Source organism: Anthonomus grandis, chromosome 1, assembly GCF_022605725.1.
Source record: "Anthonomus grandis grandis chromosome 1, icAntGran1.3, whole genome shotgun sequence".
In the NCBI taxonomy this organism is placed as follows: domain Eukaryota; kingdom Metazoa; phylum Arthropoda; class Insecta; order Coleoptera; family Curculionidae; genus Anthonomus; species Anthonomus grandis.
Genome location: NC_065546.1, coordinates 26,024,649 through 26,030,843, shown reverse-complemented (window position 1 = coordinate 26,030,843; position 6,195 = coordinate 26,024,649). Strand labels below are relative to the sequence as shown.

General features: G+C 35.1%; 1 protein-coding gene and 1 long non-coding RNA gene across 3 annotated transcripts in view; one reads left to right on the top strand and one right to left on the bottom strand.

The window, feature by feature from the left end:
• Nucleotides 1-6,195, bottom strand: part of LOC126743612 (octopamine receptor beta-1R-like) — a 156,275-nt gene that overhangs the window by 85,097 nt on the left and 64,983 nt on the right. The gene's annotated exons all lie outside the window — the stretch shown is intronic.
• LOC126743696 (uncharacterized) overlaps nucleotides 1-6,195 on the top strand; it is a 66,197-nt gene that overhangs the window by 53,543 nt on the left and 6,459 nt on the right. The gene's annotated exons all lie outside the window — the stretch shown is intronic.

Sequence of the window (6,195 nt, the reverse complement as noted above, 5' to 3'; positions counted from 1 at the left end):
TTTGCAACGCTCCGTCAAGTAGCGATTCTGCCGCGCGCTGGTGCCGAATTCCATTTGTTCGAAAAGTTTGGCCTTTAAAAATTCCTCTCAGTCTTAAAGAGGAGTCTTTAAAAAGTCTCAGAGGAGTCTTTTTAAAGACTCTTTAAAAACCAGATTTGAAGTTGAATGCATAAAACTATTCCTAGATATGTAGATTTAACTAAATTTCTAAACAAAACATGTAGAGCTTTGGAAAATAGTGTCCTTCTGAATGAGCCAAAGTATTCTCCTACCCTTATTCTAGATAAAAGGAATCTTATGACTCCAATAGATTTTAAAGGGTGGTGCCAACAAAAATGCTTGTGACCAATCTTAACCATGGATGTTTGTTCTGTAAACTAGATTCATACTTCCTCATAAAATCTGAAAAATTTGCTTTTTTATGTTTTAATACCAGGTCCAAAACTTCAGAATGATTCTTACCATTTTGTTAACATTTAAATTTTTTTCCAATTGTGTTTAGTATTGATTTTTGCCAAATATATAGAAATATTGAATTGGCCTCTATGAACGATAGATGTAAATTATTATTGTCTATTACTGTCATTGTATGGATTTTAAATATTAAAAGATTTTATGGAGGTTTAATCCTTCAAAACCTATTCAAGAATATAACTTGTGCACTATTACCTATTGTCTAAATTCCATTCTTAATATTTCTGTAGTTTCTCCTCTAACTTCCTTATCCCAGCGATTTCCCCTAGCAGCGGCCTCAAATTGATTCAAATAGGTACTCCATGATCGGGAGGAAGAGGAGTCCGTTTCACTTTCATCACTAGTTCTTGGATCTTTTTTTTGTACTTGCCCCAATTATTCTACTGTTGCTTCAAAGTTATTCATTAATTGTTTCTGATTCTTCTCAAGATCTTCTTTAAATTGTAAAACTCATTTCTCTTGTTTTCCGTCTCATTCCTTCTGCTCCTTTTTAAGATTATCTTTTAAATTAAGTAAGTCATCTTTTATGGTTCGAATCAGGTCTTCATTTTCTTTCTTTAGGTCATCTTTCATGGTCCTTATCAGGTCTTCATTTTCCTTCTTCAGGTCAGATTTAATTGTCTTTAGTAAATCTTCCTGTTTCTTGTCTCGCTCTTCCTGTTTGCGGTCTCGTTCTTCTTGTTCTTCCTTTTGTTTACGGTCTCGTTCTTCTTGCTCTTTCCTCTGTTAACGCTCTCGTTCTTCTTGTTCTACTTTTTGCTCGTCAAACTTCCTTAATAGCAGCTCCATCAATTTTTCGGTCTCCATCTTGGCCTGACTTCTTGTTAAAGGCATACACTAAAACAAGCTTCCAAATATCCTTTACTTCTGACACCAATTGTAACGAAATTCGGGAACACACTTTTAGTGTCAACGTCAAAAACACTAACCTAACTCGCCTTGACTGTCGTTTAATTGTTTCCAAGGCAAAAACTGAATGAATTGTCACGAAGCGCGTCCTTTTTAAAAGATGGAACAGTTTCGAAATATTTAGAATTACCTTCATTGTTTTTGCCCAAAGAGACCAATAATTTTAGGAGAATACTGACAGTCAAAGCAAGCAAGTATACAAATTCTAGAAAATTAGAACTACAGGGATTTACAATAATATAACTAATAATTCTGCGGAAACGGTACAGATTTGCAGGAATTTGAATCCGTCTTTCGCGCCTCACTTCGGTGGCCTATGGGAATCAGGTGTTAAATATATTATAGCGCATCTTACTAGAGTGATAGGACAACAAATATTAAAACCACATTGCAAAGGCTGATGACATATTCAGAAAAGATCAGGTCCAAGGTCCCCCAAACTCGTAGAATGCCGGTTGACAAAACGCAACAGAATCAGCTTTCAGAGTTCCCTTCTGTTTAACGATACCATTAAACAGAATTAAACATAACCATTTAACGATAGCGGATACCATAAGATAGAGGATACCGATCTGGCCGCCATCGACTGGAACATTGGTCTGATAGATAAAAGATCGCCGAGATTATCATGGTTAATAAAGCTGGAAAGGCCAACGAATTCCCTCAGAACTACCACCCAGTCAGCCTCCTCCCAGTAGTCAGCAAGGTTTCAGATGTACCATGCGATATATTCGTAATAAAGACGTATCACTCCTCTTGAAGATTCATTCCCGCGAACATACTCCTCGAAACGTTAAGTACTACGACTCGTGCAAAGGATCTCCAGAGGCTTTAACTGACAGCAATCCACTGGCGCTGTTCCTGGATGAGTATCGGGCATTTGATAGGATGTGGCATGAGGGTTTGATCTACAATATAATACAAAACATTTAGTAGTATTTTGTAAGTCTGACGACCGTGCGGGCCATTTAATTGCACCACTCCTGCCAATCTATATCCCTGGAAACTGTTCCGTAAATCACTCTCGAACTATCAAAGCGTAGTGCGAAGAAACTCCATCTTGTTGGAAATACAAATTATTTTCGTTTAGTAACCCAACACTATTTTCATCCACTTGGTTTTCCAAAGATTGGACGATTGAAGGATATATTTTCAGCATGCACAGATATGTACTGTAGATATATGTAACAGATGTTATGTAAATTTTGGGATATTAAACCTGTTGTCCGATGTACTTTTAATGTAACATATACAGATCCACGAGCGCCGAATTTCGCTATGAGACATTAATGTAATATTATACCAAAATGTTGTAGATATATTACAACAGTATGTTAGGAATATATAACAATGACACTCTGAGTGACTCAATCTATTAATAGACCATATTATTATTTTTATAAGAAATCTTTTCAGGCGCACAGTTTTCCGTTGCCTTAAATTTAAAAAAATATTTTTTTTTAAACTTATTTTAAGCCAAATTTTATACCCAATATTTAGAGCTTTAAAGAAAAATAAATATTGTGTTCAATTGCCTTGTCTACACAGGGTGTCCGGAAAAAGGAGGCCAATCCGCCGGCCACATATAGGTTGGACCAAAATAATGCCACTTTCGTTATGCCATTTTTTAATTGGGCACTGGGTATTCAATATACAGGGCGTGATGAGCAAAATGAGAAATATAAAATCGTTTTTTTGAAGTAAGTTGAGTGTTTCATAAGATATTAAATTAAAATTTGGTGTGAGGGGGTTTTTTAGAACGAGAAAATAAAAGCCGTTCACGGATTCGCTATACCTTGCAGAAGCCGCCACCTGTGGTATGTTGCATGTGTTAAAAATACCAAAACTTTTTTTGTACCCCCGTATAATAAAGTTCTAATAAAAAATTCTAATCATCCAATCTTCTCTTGTAAAAAAAGTGTTCTTGGTAAATGTCCGCCTGAGAATCCGTTTATGAGATATTTTAATTTTATAGTCTAGGTACATTTTAACAAGTTAACAAAATAAACGTAAATCATTTTTCTAAATTAATGCTAAATTAATTATTATAATAAAAATCATACAATAATGATCCTAAATTATTTGTTCTACGTGACCTTTATTCATTTGTATACACATATGAGCCCTCTTTATTAAAGAAAATCTAAGGCTTTGTATAAAATATTTGGTTTCAACCTGAAATGCTCTCCAGCTTCAATGATTCTTTCCCTTAAATGATCCTCGTTTAAAATCGAAGCCATATACACAAAATCTTTTATACATCCCCAGACTGAAAAATCCAGTAGTGTAAGGTCGGGCGAATGGGGTGGCCACGGAACAGGAGCATCGCGACCCCGACCAATCCAGCGATTAGGAAATACTTGATGTAAGTAGTTCCTAACATATATAACAAAATGAGCCGGAGCACCGTCGAGTTGAAATCAAAGATTTTGTCTTAAATGTAGAGGTACCTCATTAAGCAAATCGGGCAGTATTTCTTGTAGAAACAACAGAAATGAATCACCTACATTTCTATTATTCGTTTCACATAAACATCTACAAAAAGCAAGTCTTGCCTCGGGATCGTCAGAAAAAAGACCTCGTACTTTTTGAAGATGAAATGGGTAAAGTTGTTGACTCCAATAAATATTATGTGTCTCGGTTTTCCCAATATTTCTCACCCGTTCAGCCAAAACCCTAGTACTAATGTTTGGTGATTCTTGGACAATTCTTAAAATTTCTTCCTCTTGTCCTGGTTGAAACGTCTTTCGCTGAAACTTCCAGTCTCCCTTAGGCGGTTAATCAAATTTAAAAAATATTTTCTTTTGGGATGAAATCGGTTTGGGAATGTCTGGGCATAGCGTCTAGCGGCTAAACTAGCATTAGAGTCACATTTTCCTAGTTGAGAATTGACAGGTATTTACTATTTACAAAAATATCTAAAACTTACCAAACATTATAACAATATCCTCCAATTCGGAAAAGTGTATGTTTCTTGGTCTATGAGACATTATGGTTTTATAAGTTGTAAGAAAACACACCAAATACAAATATGTAATTAAAAAATATAGATTTATTTAAGGAGTAATTAAGAAGCTTGTTACGAGCGTCAGAAGCGTTTAAGTTTATCACTTTGATAGTATGTAAAAACTTGGTGGTGCCCGAGGTCAGCCTATTTGTTTAGAAAGAAGTATCTAGATTTTAAAATTAAGATATCTAATAAACGGATTCTCAGGCCGGAATTTATTAAGAATACTTTTTTTACAAGAAAAGATTGGAAAATTAGAATTTTTTACTAAAACTTTATTATAAAGTCTTACAAAAAAGTTTTGGTATTTTTAACCCATGCAATATAACACCGGTGGCGCCCTCTACAAGGTATAGCGAATCCGTGAACGGATTTCAATTTCTCGTTCTAAAAAACCTCCTCACACCAGAGAGCCTTATAGGTTTCTCTAAGGCCGTTGGGCTCTGGTAACCCCCGGTGGGGCATGACGGGTCCATCAGGAGACCTATATGCACAACTGCCTTGGCAGCCCACTGTTTCGTCAATTCAACCTCCTCACACCAAATTTTAATTTAATATCTTATGAAACACTCGATTTACTTCAAAAAAACGATTTTATATTTCTCATTTTGACGCCCTGTATATTGAATACCGAGCGCCCAATTAAAAAATGGCATAAGGAAAGTCACATTATTTTGGTCCTCCCTATACGTGGCCGACGGATTGGCCTCCTTTTTCCGGAAACCAATACCATGTTAATTACAAAGCAAATGATCACAATATTGGTTATTTTCTTTAATTTCAGTAAATGTTGGGTAGATTATAAATTTTAAAAAGATTTAACACTGCCCGGTTTATATATTCAAATCCAAATTGCCTGTTATATAAGAATTGACATTTAAAAAAACCTACAGAACTTAAAAATCTTCCTCAAAGAGCATTATTGGTTTAAAACTAATAAGTCATACCTACCCCATCTTTTTATATTATTTATACGAAGTGTAAAATAACACCTTGTGTATAATAATCAGATAGATAGTCAGAGACAATTTTCTACTTATTACAATTTTGTTTGTTTTATCAGTACTATAGCAATTAAACAAACTATATACACTATTATATATGATATATTGCTTAAAATTCACACAATTTCGTGTTTAAATACTTTGGAAGCTTATACTATCTATACTCTATTTCAGAAGTGTGTAGAGCAATAAAACCTCATTAGGTATGCAAAAGTGGTACCTGGTGATCCACCAATATTTTATGCCACTACCTTAGTTGGGTATTAGTTTCAATGTAAAATTCTTTCTTTTCGTTGATTGCAGGTAGTGCCACCCGGTTTTGGGTCAATTTATGAGTTTTGCCCATTGTTACCCACTGATAAACATTGAAAACGGTTCGCCAAAGGCGTGCAACTGGGACTTGTTTTTTACCTTATAATTAATGTACTTTTGAAATTTTATCATTTCACCAAAATAGTCCTCGAAAACATCTGAGTTCATGTCTTCATGGTAATCTCCTGTGCGAGTCGACTCAAAGGTTAGCAGACCTTCTTTTAAAAATCCCTCTTCGCTTCCAATATGTGTGATTATAAGTCTTTTTCCTTTTCCCGAAGGTACTTTAATACCCGTAGACAGGCCTTCTATGAAAGCTTGGCGAGCACTGGTTATATTTTTGTCTTGCCACATTTTTTGGACTATATAACCTTCGTTAATCCACGTCTTATCAAGATAAAAAACTTTCTTTTGCTCCCTGCGGTACTGCTTGATACTTCTCAAGTATTGTCGTCTCCAACAAACAATTTCGTCGCTCTCCAGTAAAAG